This window comes from Homalodisca vitripennis, chromosome 1 (assembly GCF_021130785.1).
Source record: "Homalodisca vitripennis isolate AUS2020 chromosome 1, UT_GWSS_2.1, whole genome shotgun sequence".
NCBI lineage: Eukaryota > Metazoa > Arthropoda > Insecta > Hemiptera > Cicadellidae > Homalodisca > Homalodisca vitripennis.
The window spans coordinates 32,533,846-32,550,872 of record NC_060207.1 but is presented as its reverse complement, the minus strand read 5'-3'; the positions used below and the strand labels follow the sequence as shown (position 1 = coordinate 32,550,872).

At 34.8% G+C, this 17,027-nt stretch overlaps 1 protein-coding gene and 1 non-coding gene across 4 annotated transcripts in view; one reads left to right on the top strand and one right to left on the bottom strand.

The window, feature by feature from the left end:
* LOC124359499 (A disintegrin and metalloproteinase with thrombospondin motifs 20) overlaps nucleotides 1-17,027 on the bottom strand; it is a 302,767-nt gene that overhangs the window by 147,052 nt on the left and 138,688 nt on the right. The gene's annotated exons all lie outside the window — the stretch shown is intronic.
* Trnas-gcu lies at nucleotides 2,394-2,475 on the top strand. The gene has a single exon. It is a non-coding gene; the product is annotated as a tRNA-Ser (tRNA).

The window sequence follows — 17,027 nt, the reverse complement described above, 5'->3', positions numbered from 1 at the left end:
TCGCCAATGGGGAACAAATATTTGGTTGTGTAAACTTAAAACAAAGAAATAAAAAACGTTTTCATTGAAAATTTTGTAGTGAACGAATATTATTGGTCGCTATTTTGAAGAAGTTTATAGGTGGTGTATTAATTTTATTTCTTTTTTATCGCCTGATAGAGGTTTAAGTTGTTTATTTCTTGCTTTTACAATTTTAATTAATAATAAAACTATGATTTTGATGTATATTGTGAATTTTATACTGCATTTGTTGAAATATTAGGTGATCTATATGTATATTATTAGACACGTAAAATAGTTTTGAAATTGTATTGCAAGCCTATAACTGCAATTGTGTTTTCTGACGCAAATCAGACAATCCTTCACGGTTGGTAATCGGTTACAGCTGGTGATGTTTAAAAAATTATATTACTTTGATGAGAGGCAACACATTCTTTTATTGTTTTGTTTAGTACAATTTGTTTAAATAATAATTATCGTAATTCCAATGACTCATACATAAAATTAACTTTATTATTTGCTCTCTACAAAAATTATCTCTCACTAAAATTAATTATACTTTTTTGTTCATGAAAATAAATCTCTTAAATTTATGTATATTAAAAATCTAAATTATTAGACACTTTTGTGAAAATAATCAGATGAATAGTACGATTCAGTTTGACCAGAGGGTATTTTTGTCGACATTTTTAGAGATTTTTTAATCTTCCTCATTCTCCAAACTATGAACTTTTGTGTTGGTGTTGGGTAGGCTGTAATTCTCATTCGCAATTATTATTTACAGAACACACCTTAAAAAGTAAAGCTAGAATACAAAGAATTGCTTCTTCACAGAATTTATATATATATATATATATATATATATAATATATATATATATATATATATATATATATATTATATATAAAAATATATATATACTAAAAACCACAATTGGAACCATTGTTCTAACTCTTGGTGTGAAACCAGACAGCTAGGCTTCTGTAACAAATTGGTCTGGTGCTTGGCTAGACGGCGCGGGCGGGCGAGAGGCACACGACCTTGGTGTTGTATCAACACGACATACACCAGGACAGGACTACTGGACCACCAGATGTTACTTGGCACAGTAGTTGACTGACATGACCGGGTCAGTAGGTCTCGCCGCATCGCACAGTCGTCAAATTATACAATTTACATGCGCACAAGGGATTCTTAAGTTCAATTTTAAAAATTTCCCAAAGCTTTGAGAATATACATTCCTGCTTTAGCCTCACGTTTTGGTTCAACGGTTTTAAAAGATTCTTGAGAAACTATCTCAATATTTGACCTGAATACTTGCTGGAAATTAGAAAATGCTCGCTGCACATTGTTATACTAAGACATAACGCTGTTCAGTTTTTATACCAAATATCTTCTAAATGAAATAAAAACCTGTATAGAGGTAAAAAAATGAAGACTGTAAAATAAAGAAACCTTTTTGTGCCATTTTCTAAAATACTTTATAAATATAAATTAAACGTTATTTCAGTTAATATGTCGTTTCATATGTGTGATGGCGTCATACTAATAATGTTTTATAGTCCGATTCATTTTACAATGCACATAAATATCAGCTGCAACTTATTAATATAATATTTTCAATGACTACTGACGGAACGAATTAAAACATAATATTTTAATTTCTTAGAGCTTATATGGTTGGAGTAAAAATGATTTATAGAAACGTTATTACGGTTTCATTGTACATTTCACTGTTTATATTTTAACATTTTGATGTATTAACTCATTACAGCACTATGAAATATACGCGTTTAAAAACTAACAATGACGAAATAAAGTAGCTATGGTAGGAAGGATTTACTCAATTATATTTTTAGCTCCAGTTCACCATTTTTTTATTGCTGCGTCTGGTATTGTCTCATCAGGTACCTATCATATCATTGCCTATCACATCGTAGTGCACTCAATTGTGTATCTGATGAAACAATGAGACTTCAATAGTTGTCTTTTGAGCTTCTTCGTCGTCGACTTTCTTTGGATCTCTTCAGACGAACATGACTCCAGGAGTCAAGTCTCAGACAGCGTCAGATACCAAACGCTTTATCCAGCTCTAAACAATTTGAAAAGGTTTCATGTGCCATAGTTTACGACAAATGTTGTTCGAATTATTAATTCTAAATTTTATATAAATAAGGCAAGCTCAAATACAGACCACAAAGGTACTAAAAACCTTTAGTATGCCGTATGACAATTAAAATGTTTCTGTTAATTTTAAAATTAGAGTAGGTTCTAGTATTTTATTTTGAAAAAGAACTAAAATAACTGATTCCATTCAGAAACAACATTTCTTCATAGTTTAATTTCTGATAATTCGTAGAGTTTTCTGTATCTAAATGTACCGATTTCACACAGACGAGGTGGCCGAGTGGTTAAGGCGTTGGACTGCTAATCCAATGGGCTCTGCCCGCGTGGGTTCGAATCCCATCCTCGTCGGTAATATTTTATACCAGCTATGGAACACTGGTTACGAAACGATTGAGTTAACTTATAAGATATACTTAGATTATGTTACTAGTTATAATTTTGATCATCTAGTAATTAAACAATTTTTACTAAATTATTTACTAAAATTTAACTTATTTAAAATACTATTTACTATTTTTAATATTATTTACTGTATTTTAACATTGGTACACTATTTCACTGACTCCACTAAATTAAAACTACAGGTTGAAATTTTGACACTAAAACACTGTAACAACTATATAACATGAATCAACAATAAAACAAAATAATAAATTAATAAACAATAACTTTATTCTACTTACAGGTCTTATTATATGTTACTGAATTACACATATACAAAAGTAGTTCGTAACACTTTACAAAGACTAAAAATCGCGTTTATCCAGCCAGTTAAAATTGAACTGATCCCTTTAAAATTAAATATGTAAATCTATATAAACATGAAAAAGTGAATACAGTATATTTCAAAAAAGGTTTTATTGTTGGAATTTCGTTTTCTTGGTTTCACTGTAATGGCTCAAATAAATTAATAAGTGCTTGATAAATTAATATTTGCTCAAATAAACAAACATAAGATAAATCGTGTAATAATATAATTTTTGAAAGACCAATTCATAAGTTATGAAGACATTTATCAATTTGTTAATTTATTAACTTAACAAAATAATACTCTTTGATAACAGAAAGAACTATATTGTTATCTTACCATTTTTATGAATAACTACCCTTTCTAATGATTAATTGTGAATAATACAGAGTGGCTCTCTGATATAGCTGGTGGTATATACTTTCAAGGTAGGTATTTGAGAATAATAATGTCTCACTACAGAATTTTCACGTTGTAGATGGCCTTGTACCGTTGCCAGTCTATGTGGGCTGTAATAGATAAGTCTGGTATGTCCAGGCTGAGTATGACAGCTGATCGAGAGAACTGGAGAGTGTCCGACAGTAAAAATTGCTAGTCTAAATGGGCGCAAGAGCTCTCGTGAGTGGTGTCTCGACCAGTGTCGGACAGCTGAGCGTGAGAACTGGAGAGCGCCCCATAGTAAAAATTGCTAGTCTAAATGGGCGCAAGAGCTCTCGTGAGTGGTGTCTCGACCAGTGTCGGACAGCTGATCGTGAGAACTGGAGAGTGTCTCATAGTAAAAATTGCTAGTCTAAATGAGCACAAGAGCTCTCGTGAGTGATGTCTCGACCAGTGTCGGACAGCTGATCGTGAGAACTGGAGAGCGCCCCATAGTAAAAATTGCTAGTCTAAATGGGCGCAAGAGCTCTCGTGAGTGGTGTCTCGACCAGTGTCGGACAGCTGATCGTGAGAACTGGAGAGTGTCCGACAGTAAAAATTGCTAGTCTAAATGGGCGCAAGAGCTCTCGTGAGTGGTGTCTCGACCAGTGTCGGACAGCTGAGCATGAGAACTGGAGAGCGCCCCATAGTAAAAATTGCTAGTCTAAATGGGCGCAAGAGCTCTCGTGAGTGGTGTCTCGACCAGTGTCGGACAGCTGATCGTGAGAACTGGAGAGTGTCTCATAGTAAAAATTGCTAGTCTAAATGAGCACAAGAGCTCTCGTGAGTGATGTCTCGACCAGTGTCGGACAGCTGAGCATGAGAACTGGAGAGCGCCCCATAGTAAAAATTGCTAGTCTAAATGGGCGCAAGAGCTCTCGTGAGTGGTGTCTCGACCAGTGTCGGACAGCTGATCGTGAGAACTGGAGAGCGCCCCATAGTAAAAATTGCTAGTCTAAATGGGCGCAAGAGCTCTCGTGAGTGGTGTCTTAACCAGTGTCGAACAGCTGATCGTGAGAACTGGAGAGTGTCCGATAGGGGAACTAAAGTCTAAACAGATCCCTGAGATCGCGACGTGTCGGGCAGTTGGTCGCGAGAGTAGGAGAGTAGTATCGGCAATTCTAATTTGAAGTCTCAACATTGTCGACGTAATACTATCACGTGTGAACAAATGTATCACATATTCGTTCATAATTTGACGATCAGCATGTTATGGAATAAAATGTGATTAATTACTCTATATCCAACACTACAGTCGTTAGTTTTTAGCCATAAATAAATATGGTTAATATCTATAATAACATTAATTGTACAAGATTATTAATTTTAGAAGTATAAACTAAAGATATCTTAATAAATTACAATCGGAAAATTAAAATATTTATCACCCCCACACATAGACAGGATGTTTTGTCTACCCAAGATAAATGGTTCCAATTAACATTCCGAACTGTCAACTCATAGGGGAGAAGTATAATTTATGACTTGAAAAAGGCTCTCAAAGTTTAAATTTCATCAACTTATTGAAATATTACTTAAAAACGTTCCAATTTAATGTTTTAGTTTGAGTTTTTTATCGTATACGTGCACACAACAATGTTAAAGAAAAAATTAAGTTTTACAGTTTCTTACAATCTAAATTCAAGACTTTTAACCGACCGTAAATGGTAATATTGATTTAATAATGTTTTAAAAAGTAAATATACAAATATTTCACTAAATTATTAAATAAATAAATAATTAAATTTATAAATATATAAATTAGCCTAAAAATTACTATTTATTGTCACTTTTTTACATGATGTTTAAGTTGTAAGTAGCATTGTTACAATATTACACGTTACTTTTTCCTTTACTATAAAACACATTAAAAATTAAGTCAGTAAGAGGTAAAGCTGTATATTGTTAAGACTACAATATACTTTGTTTCTTATATCTTTATATTGTTCGTCTGCGCGGCCGTGGCGGTTCGTACCGTTGCAATCAACAATAGTAGAAGTAGGTCTACAGGGGGGCATTGATCTCAAAATATCATTAGAATGAATAAATTATTGGCCTACGGGGTATAAATAATTTCCCCATGACAGCGACAATGTATCTCTCTTAGAGAATTGTCATCGATCATTTTCATTAGCCGGTCCAGAGGTAGTCTAATCTGATGGCGGGCCATTAATAAGAAAGGGTACAGTAACAGTACGCATGTCGCTTGTTCCACAGACATCAAGTCTGCAGCAGCAGCAGCCACCGCGGTGCTCGGCGCGGCGCGGGGAGTCGGTGCGATCAGCTGATAGTGACATCAAGGGACGAGTCAGATCATGTCAGGTGTTCTGACATCAAGTGAACAGCCGGTAATGGATTATAATGATCCCTGAATATGATTGAATCCTTGGGAAAGGAACCGATATTAAAATGTATTTCTGTTGGTCGCCACTAGTTTTACCTGCATTTAAACCAACAGAACATAGGTAGGTTAAAGATTTCTTTATTGCAGTAAAACAATTAACAAAATTGTATTGTAAGCGACATTTCATAATATACACGGGTTATGAAAAGTCTTGAAACGATCCAATATCCTCGGTGTGTAGTGGTTCTTGACAATAGCAACACAAAATTGATATTGTAAAATTAAGCTAATTTCCTGATTTGTATGCTGAATTTACAGTTTATTTACCGCCACCATTTTGTAATGGGTAAAGCTTTTGAAGTGCGGTTTGCGGCATACGTCTTTGCTTGATTAGCCCTTTAAAATGATGTGCATATCAACCTATACTTAAGGTACAAATTTTCTACTGACTCGTGGTGGACCGTTCCCATAGATAGATAGGAGGACACTGAATACATCTTAAAGTAGGTGTTTGTGTACTGTAATCATGTGCGTTTTGTAGCTTCATCTACAATAAAGCTTCATTTGGTTACAATAAAATTATGCCATTCTTGAACTTGCACATAAGATCAGTATTGAGACTTTCGAGCGCCGCCATTTATATTGTTTAGGATTAACCTTTTTTTAGGTAAAGTTTGCGGAATGATGTTCTACTAATTAAGACTTTTAAAATGGTATGCGTACATTTAAGATGTTCCATTCGACTCCTTACGGGCCATCCCCTTGAGGTGGTGAAGAGCTACTGATTGCGTCAAAACGTTCAATTTTATGTCACTGTACGAAGTTTTATGTTTGTGCGTTTACGAGTACAGAAACTATTAACAATTTCAAGACTTTTCAGCATCCATGTATATAGGTATAACTTATTAATTCAGATTCAGTGACGTAACCGAGGCAAAGTGTTAGAGGGGAAATCCCTCCCCAACGTATGTGGTGTCAAAAGATAACACCAAATATAACAAAATAAAACAGTATGGAGGAATAAATTCTGACAATGCGTTTAATTTAAACTTCACATAACTGAAACTCAAGGAATTGTACTGGAGCTGTTCCATTTTTTTGGTATTTACAAAGCCCCGATTATTTTTACCTCACTTAGAAAATCTTAACTACACCATTGATACACCCCAAAATTAATAGTTGACACGTAATGGATGCAAACAGCAATATTATCAGTATGTTTATGAGATTTCATACTAGGATATAAAATATTCATTCACAACTTTTTTATACATTTTGAATACATAAAAAACTGTTTTGAATCTAAAAAGATAGATTTGGATTTGAGAAAAATGAATAATCAATCGGGTGTCTTAAAAAAGAAAATTAGCACTTCGTTAAACTGTCTCAATAACCTTAGTTTTATTATTATTTAGGAAAATAATAATGTTAATAGAATTGGTAATTCGTTTTATTTCCATCCCATCAGCATCGATATAGTATACAATACGGTCGGTGCGTGAAATAGACCGCAACAGCACCACAACTGCAAGATCGACCTTAGCTAGTTACAGCGCCTGGGTGTCAAGTCGTGAACAGCTCCTTGCAATTGTAAACAAATTAGACGTATAAACAAACTGTAGCTTCTCATCGCCTTGCATCGCTCACTCACTCTCACCGCACTGATGGTTTACAGTTCACCGACCTTACAGCCAGCCAGCAATGCCGCACAAACACTCCTCACCAACGCTTTGTACTCACCAAAACACACTGGCGGGCTATTAACCAACTGCTGTTGCACAGCATGTGTATTTTTGTCGAGTTCACTTACCTCTTTCCTGCTTATGTCTGATATTTCCACTACTAAAATATGCATTACTCAGAAAGGGATTGAAGAACGAAATGAAACCTCTACAGACGTTTTTACATCGCAATGTAAAACAAGGTAGGAATATGCCAGAGCACGTGTTTTATCTCTGCCATAGAGATTAATTAAATAGATACTTCAGAAAACAGATCTTCTGTGTTTATTGCCACTTACGGGGCTGGGAAAAAAGTTCTATTCTGTTGTTATATCTGTGTAGGAAGCGTAACAGAAATTGCTGTGGCTTCATTCAACGTTTCAAGTCTATATCCCAATTCGTTCTTCAGGTATCCTGTGACAAACAGACTGACAGACTGATAGACAAAGAGAGGATTATTTCCAGCTCCGAAGGTTAGGTTTCCAAACCCCATACAAGGGACATTCACCTTCATGGAACTCGATGTTGCCTATGCATAAATTGAGCTTTATGTAAAATTTGAACTACATTCACTAAATAGTTTTCGATATATTGTGTGATAAAACAAAGTATACAGATAGACGAGATGTTTTCTCAGCCCTCTGAGGGACAATAATAACAGAAGCTTTGTTTTTCGAAGTCTCCAACTTAACCCTCAATTTAAGTAAGAAAGGTAACTTAAATTGTTTAAGTCGGGTGCAATCGGTTTTGGATTGAAATAAAACTTTGCTTTTAACATGGTATATTGTAGACCTTTAAAATACCTTTCTGCTAGACATAAAAATGTTTTTAAAAATTCCCACAAACTATTATTGTAATTATTCCATTATGCATCTAAAATAACAATTTGGCCCACCTTGAAATTAGTTTAACAAAAGATTGCTACATGTAAGGACAAGATTTGTTACGATTTGTTATAGAATATGACTCAATGGAATACCGAATACTTTATATAAAATCAATTGTTATTTGCATAATTCATTTTGAACTAAAACATGTTATTTTACATTTCATTAAAAAATATAACTTTACTTCACTTTTCGATAACAGTTTCATTCTCTTTTATGCTATAATTTGTATAAATAGTGTAAAATATGTATATATTTAATTTATTTAAATATTCTTTAAATTTATTTAATTTGTTTTTTCCTTGAGTCAATTTTCACAATTTTCAAACTACACATTTTAATTTCTTCTAGATTGAAAAAAGATTTTCTATTGTTCCTGTCTTTAAGAAAGATATCTTAAGAAGTTGTCAATATACAATTAAAAATGTAGCCCAATCAAAAACTTTTCGCTCTGTCTTATACATAAGCGTTTTTCACTGTTACGAACAATGCTGTTGTGTTGTAAAATGAAATTGTCGACGTTTAGTGTTTCTCTATAAATTTGTTGTTTTGTTTGGTGACAAACCATATGCTTTAGTCAGCATTTACTCTGGTGTGCTTTTCATTTGTCGATTATGGTTGCAGTTTATTAACATATCGGATGACAGTAACACAGTCAATGTAGTATTTAGGTCACCTTTGGGTGGTGAAGGGATGTAATGTGGAACCGAAAGATTTAGCATTTTAACAATAAAGCCAAGATCAAAATCCTCGTGGATCGGATTCTTTATAAATTTGCAGGACTTCAAATAAAATATAATATAACTTTAAGACCATAATTGCTTGCAAACACAGACTGGACAATGTCATCTAAAGTTCAAAATCGAATTTGTACTTGACTTCCACGGTTAGGTCTTACAGTCTTTAACTGAAGAAGAGGTCAGGTGGTAAAATCTCAAAACGTCGTGTATCAATAAGATGTCACTTGATGTGTGATAATGAAACACTTATCAGCACTGTGTGTTTCATATTCAGTTCCCAATCAGCAAGCCCATATTGCAGTGCGAATGCTTATCAAAATTATTTGTTCTTTTCATTTCACGGAAGACTAAGCCTGAAATTCTTGCTTATCTCGTTGAAATAAGAGAGTTCTGTTATTTCAACATTTCTTTTTTTAAATAATTGTAAATTAATTGGCCATTAAATTTGTATCTAACTTTTATCTCAGTATAATTGGCTACGTTTCACCACAGTCTTGAAACACTGCAGCACTAAGTTGTTGAAATGTACGAATATTTAAAAACACAATAGTATCGGTGTATCGGCAGTATATAATTCCTAATAAATATAACAAACGTGAGCAAAACTAGGCCGATGGAACTGATAACTGTTACGTTACAGTAGGAGACAAAACCTAAAGAAAGGCAATATTAAATAGTCAAACAGCTGTTATCCTTTCAAAAGATTTTTTTTAAATAATCAATCGTCAACAATAACATTAAAAAACCACATATATGACTGATAAATATTAGTATCGCTAAACCTTACATCTTTCGTACCAATTAAAGATGGTTGATGGTGTAACCCATCATTGACAAAACTACTAGCAAACAAATTCCTGACAACGTTGGAAGAATGTTCAATAAATCTGTACCGGATATTAAAAGAAAGGCCAGTTTGGTGTTTGTCATAGTTTTATATTTTGGGCTCTCTAACGTTTGAGTTTTTATGTAATTACTGATACAAGGTATCACTTGTAAGGTAACAGCTTTCTAAATGGTTGAATTACATAGGCTTTTTAAAGGTTTTCAGATTTTCCATCTGGAGTAGACATCAGTTACGATGTGTTACATTTTTGAAACGATGTGTTACACATTAGTAATGTGCTTCAGTAAAACTAATTGGAATAATGTAAGACCTTTTAATTTTTTCAATGTAATTTGAATGTGTACTATTTACATTACGGTTTCAAAGATATTATCATCAGGTGTCGTGGATTACGATTAATAAATCTCGTATGTACAAGTGTTTTTTGGGTTATCTGTTTGGGTTTTTATTTACCATAATTTAATACCCCTAAGGGTGGTATTTTTGAAACAGATTACACGTTAATAAAGTTTTTTAACAGTGTAAAAGGAATATCAATATACCTATTTCTTGGTTTTTAAAATATCTCGAATTCTAATGCATACAACAAGACAATTGTAGTTTCATCTCGTCAATTATTAAATTTTAAAATTGGTGTTGATGGAATATTTTTAATTTGTGTTGATTCAGTCCGTAGAGAACGCAAATGTCCCCGTCAACTACTGACCAGACAGTAATAAAGATAAGGCGATGAAGACTGTGGACGGGGGAGGAGTGGTTAGCTGAAGTGTAATGACCGCTGTATCTCCACAACCCTCTAACTCAGCAGTTGAGTGCACTTCGGTTTATCACCCAAAGTCAAACACATCAATCAAACCTGCCAAACACAGTGTTTGCCCTGTACTCAGGTGACAAAGGGCTCTTACCTCACCCCGCACCCTCTCTACAGTAAGGGCGGTTACGAGCTAAAAGAAAAAAAGATTTCACACCAAAAAAGAACTTGTGGCGAACACATCCTTATAATTATCCACAATGTTACACTTTATCATAGGAAGCAAACACTTAATCTTCAATTTTTTAAAACGGCTGCAACGCAATCAGCTTAAAATATACTTAATGCAATCCTGTAGTAGAGTGGTGAATAATATGCTTACGATTTAATCTACAATGCTTTTGAAATACATGTTAACCAACCAATTATTTTGTTGTATTTTATGTCTTAAAAGTATACTAGACCAATGAATTTCCAAGACGGGTTAAATTTCCAGAGGTAGACGTCCAAGATAAACAGTTCACAAGCGAGGTTTCTCTTACTATCTCTTAGAGGACGCAGACCGACAGACAGCTGAGGGTAACCAAAACTATTTAGACAGTCTCGCAGATCAAACAAGGGTTAGTCAAGACTTCCCGACCCTTGTGATGATCCCGCTATCTCCCGCCCTCTACTCATCGCAAAGGTACTCGTCACTGCCCTCCTGAATTATACATGAGCTCCGCCCCCTGTTTCCCTCTTGGTTTCTGGGAGATCCTTCCTTCCCGACCACTTAGGAAACTTCCTGCAGATTGACAGATAAAATTAAACCTAGACCTATGGTTGATGGGTTGTACTATGAAAAATGCCTTTAACTAGATTTATGTCAAATATATTAATCCTTAAGTAAATACAAATTTTTGGTCTACCGAGAAAACGTCTTTTCGGGATTATATTGTACGTTCTAAACTTATACAAGGTGGGAGTATACCACACCACGTGTCGTGTAACAGGCTTCGCTGAGGTTGTATGCAAAATTTCACGTTTATAGCTATGTTACTATGCCACATTTTAACATGCCATATGATTTTACTCAGTTTGTTTTCAAATGTATTTATCATTGATATTATGATTACCGATAAGACTAATGAAAATATAATCACTAATGCTCAGCCAAATTCCGTGGAGTGAGTGATAGGCACTCGATTTGTTTTAAAATAGAAATTAAGTTTTATGAAAATTTCAAGTGTGTGTGTAGATCATGTGGACAGAAACAAAGATAGACAGCCAGAATTGAAATCTTTCCAGCCACTCGAATGGTGAACTTCACCATCACTCAGCCAAAAATATACATAAAATAACAATTCTAGCAATAAATTAGAATACGTGTATCAGAATTAATTAAATATCCATATTAGAAAAAAGCTTACTTGCAATCATGGCATAATTTTTAACGTAATATTTTCCTAGAGTTGTTGCCAGAGGCTGTATCTCTTCAAGAACAGAGAACAATGAATGGTCAACCATCTGGTTGTAAATGTTGCAAGGTATTCCAGAGTAAAGCCAGTATCGATGTCAATTGTCTGGGAGGCCTGCGTGCAGCTTGTACGCAATTTGTCAAGTATTGCACGCAGCAATGTATGCCTCCACTTTACAATACCTAATGGCCGATGGAGCAACTCCCTCGATAGCCGACTGGACTTTATCGGTCGCGTTTTCCATAAAACCGTACTAACTCATAGTGACTACTGCCAGAGCTACATTAGAACACATAGGTCACTAACTCCGGCGCTTTGTGACGGCCTGTATGGAAGTACAAAGGCCGCCTGCGCCGCACCATGTACTCCAGGTGTAGCATGCAAGGCTCGTGTCGATGAACTTAGTGGGGCTTTGTTGATTGTGCTCGTCAAGATAACGTTTGATATAACCCTTTCCCCTCTTAATCTACTAGAGTAGCAATGGACGTCTGTCTGACTTCTTAAGGAGGCCTCTTGAAGATACGATCTCGTCCGATGATGAATGGGATGACCGACCCCCATTCGTGCTCGGCGAACACGTGGAATTCCTATGTTGAAATGATGTAATTGGTCTGGTTGATTATTTAGGTTGGAGATAGGTAATTTGATTGCAATAAATGAAATGTTGATTTCAGAACCTACGTTAGAAAACTATTCAATTTGGAATTTTGGTCGTGTCCACTAAAACTAGCTCGAAAAGTTAGGACTAGTTACGGTATCAGAATTTTAGTAAGTTGCACCACTCATTCGTACTGTACATATAAACTCAAAGTTCTTTAGGCTATTACTATCACGACCTATAAACAATTTTACAAATACATAATGTAAAAATGCTAATTATAAAGAAATACGATCGATGTGCTCAGAAGAGAGAAATCGGTTTAAGTTATTAAATGTTTTGAATTTTTCCCTTTAACGCATTGCTCATAAGACTTGCACGTCATGTCCGGCCATACTCAAGATATCAAACCGAATTGATAATCTTTCTACGAATTTAGTTATATGCATTATTCTTAGAATTTGTGGTGCTATCAAAAGTTTAGTACCAGACAAGACAGTCACGTGCGTGAGTCAAATATTACATCTATAAATTTAGTAGAGGCATTAAACAGCAGTTGCAGGAGAGGAATGGGGAAGCAGATATCTTCTAAAAGTAAAGACCTTGAAGCATGAAAACCTTATGTTATAATTAACGAAATTTTGAAAAATAATATTCACGATTTACGAAATTCTTTTAAAATTGAAGAATAATTAAGATAAAAGGATAATTTCAACACATGGCCAAAGTACTGTAAAATTATAATTATAATAATTGAGTTTAGGTTTAGATACAAATTATGCATGATTTGTAGATCTACGAACTACCTGCACTTCAAACGAGGTGAATTATATATTTCTAAACATTTGCAACATATTCAACGATATTATATGGACAAAAAGTAAACCCATAAAGGAACTGCTTGTTCACTGCACAACCTACAAGGCCGTAGATAGTCATTAGATGTGAACATAAATGACTTTTAAATTGTACTAGAATCGCTCATCAAGCTAAGATGGAGGTGCTCTTTTCATTTAGAACGAAGCACTATAGCAAATACAACTCACGCAAGAATAACATTATTGCTGCAGCAACTTGTTCTATATTTTAGAGGTATGTCAGATATAGAGTCATAGTTTTAGATCGGAAAGGGTTCTTAATAGAAGTACAAAGTATGTATTCAATCGTTTGGTTTTATATATTACATTATGTACACATTAGTTTTGTGTACAACGTTCTTACAATAGATGATTGTTACAAGGGAAATTTATAATTAATGGTCTGTTGGATATTTCAAGCGTTTGGTATGAAATTCTCTGATTATCTTGTGGTTTGGGTTACACCAATACAATTTCCTTGTTATCACAGCCTCTGTTACTAGCGATGATAACAGCTTGATTTTCCTTGGAGAAACCCAATGTTCCTCTACATCATAAAGTCTACTGCATTGGACGCTTGAGTAGCATTTGGTATAAAAGCACGAATGTGTATGTAGGAAATATGTTTCTATTGTAGCTGTCGTAGTGTTCATTTATAGATGTTTATTTAGACTTTCTTTTCGATTTAACGAGATTTTCACTTATTTTCCTGACATTGTGATAGTAATAATTAGTATTATTTATTTGAAAGTGGGTAATTATGATAGACTGTCGTAATAGATGACGTAGACTACAGTTTGTCGGAAGACTCGAGAGCCCCTGAGGTTGAGGTAAACCTCGCGCCCCGATGCGCACACACCGTCACACGCGCAGCCTGGCCTACCTGACGTCACTTATGTTTTGATGACGCATATGCTAGGGTTTAATCTGCAAAACTGACAATTTTGTTATTTTTATTAAAGGTTATTATTCTTGTAATTTTTGAACTGTCCATTTTATTTCATGGAAATACTGTTCAAACACAAAATGGCTATGCAGTACTGACTCATCTTAGAAAAAAGGGGACAGCGATCAACTTTGGCAATCAGTTTCTTGAGAATTATTTCAATAAACGGTTGTTCATAAAGCAAATAAATCTATACTGTTATATAAAGATCGATTATTGATTTATCATTTAAAATCTGAAACAGCGTAGATTGAGGCGGTAGACTATTGATACTTAAGAACGGTGAGAATTGAATTCATATTCCTAAAATGAAGTTTATTTTGTAACTAATTACGATTTACAGTACAGTTAGGCATATTCTGGATTAAAAACATTTAAAATTGAAAATTAGATTGATTGAAATCTAATCTTTGGATGGGCTATTTGACACCCTGTATACTTTTTTTATTAGTATCATATAAATAATTAACGCATTTTATGTACGTTAAGAGAAAATATCTGTTTTAATAGTGGAAGAGAGGGGGTCTTAAGTGCCCAAACATTGCTTACGCATAATAATAATAATTATAATTATTATTGTTGTAATCGACCAGAATTGTTGAACCACAAAGTATACAGAAGGCAATTTGCCACAAAGACTTGTTGAAGTCGTTTACCGGTAATTACAATCTAAAACTGTGCGACAATGGAGAATGTCAGATGTACCACCCAAGAGAGACTTGTTCACGCGTCCTGAGGTAACCATTGTAATTGTGTGGCCAAGGTCACCTCTGTGTGGTCCGCCCACTGGCTAATCACCCGCCCCCGGCAATCATATGATTACATGACCCGAACTCTACCTTACTGGCCTTACGTTCGGTATATGATAAGGCATCCTTTGTCTGTACGTGCCGAAATGTGCCCAAGTATATTGTACGAAATGCATCAACACTGTAAGAATCACCCTCACAACACAAAATGGACACATTGCAAACAGTTCACTTACAGAAGTTGTAATTGTATATGTAACTTTTCGAAGCATTATAGTTGAAAGTGTCCTCGACTGACATTAGGCCTACTTCTTGTTTAGGTAGGTGTCTGTAATGAAACCAAATTATGTTTTGAAAATGTAATAATGAAATGAAATGAAAAATGTCTTTATAGAGGCGAAGTATTAACAGTATTGGAACCGAGTCAATTTGCACTGTATAAGCATCATATCTCAGTTATTCGTAAAATAGACAAAGGATTTCCCCCTAAGAAATAAATGTATCTTCAGCCAAGCTAGTATTGGTCGGGATCAACATAGGAGGTTTCAAAAACAGTTAAAATTAGCAAAAATTCATTCTTCTTTAGATGAAATTTGCTACTTGACACATTTAGAACCAACACGTATAAATCAAAGTTTTATCACCGTTAGCCAACGAGATAAGAGACCGAAAGTTACAATTTGAAAGCAATAGTCCGTTTTCACGTCCGTTGATGCCGATTCAAATATTATACATAAATTTGACAAGATATTGGTTGGTTTTGTATCTATAGACATAAAAAAATATGATCCGGGGAAAACTACTGTTTCATATTTTTATACCTTTTGATAAGTTTCCATTTTGATCACCAACAAAAACTAGCGCGACTGCTGATCGAGTCCTTTCTAAAGAAATTCCCCCTTCGTTTTCACAAAAACTAGGTTCAGTATTTATACTCTAAAATGGCTCTTAGCCACAGGACTACAGATTCTAGAAGATATTGTAGAATAATCTATAGTTTCTGAGACATACTAGAAACTACCGTATCACATAGATTTTACTACTACTATCCTAATAGGACAATACTAATATGGAGCTTATTCTCTCATTTTTCAGTAGTAACAACGTGTGTGATTGGAATACAAATACTAATAGTACAGTCCTTTATAGCCTTTATATTTAAAAATACAATCTGTACATGTGACGTCATACGAGTATTTCGGTACTTTGTTGGGTTCATGACCTCCCAGCCGAGCGGGGATTGAATCACAAACAAATGTCATAATATTTCACTAGAAACTCATCAACGGTAATAGAGATTTATAGTCGACTGCGAGCAGGGACAGATGAAGGGATGGCCCGCATATCATTACTTTACGATGACTGATGATAAAGGGTTATTCTCGCGTATCATCAACTCTGTCTCCGACCGAAGATGATCCGTCAGTTCGGGCACGCGCTCAAGCTTCGATCAACAACGTTATCTTTATTTTTAGAAATCCCATTCTTTTGTACCGAAGTAAGATTTATGAGGCTTGCTGTTTACGGTAGTCCCTACAAAGACGCGCATCTTTCATTTTTCGCCGTATATCAACCGTTGCGGATAGCGGATAGCTTGCCGATATGGCGGCTGGGCCAAGTAGTTCCTGTCCGGGATGATCTATGGACGTTAAATCACCCGGAAGTCTGTTTAGTCTTAATGGAGGCCATCCGTTGGTTGTTGCTTTGAGGAAAGAAGAGAGGTCATGACGACTTCGCCTATCTTCATTGGGTTTCTTTTAGCTCCTTCACTCTTTGTAGACGATCATCTTCCAAATTCCTTTGTAGTTTTATGCTTTGAAGAGGATCGGTAAATTTGA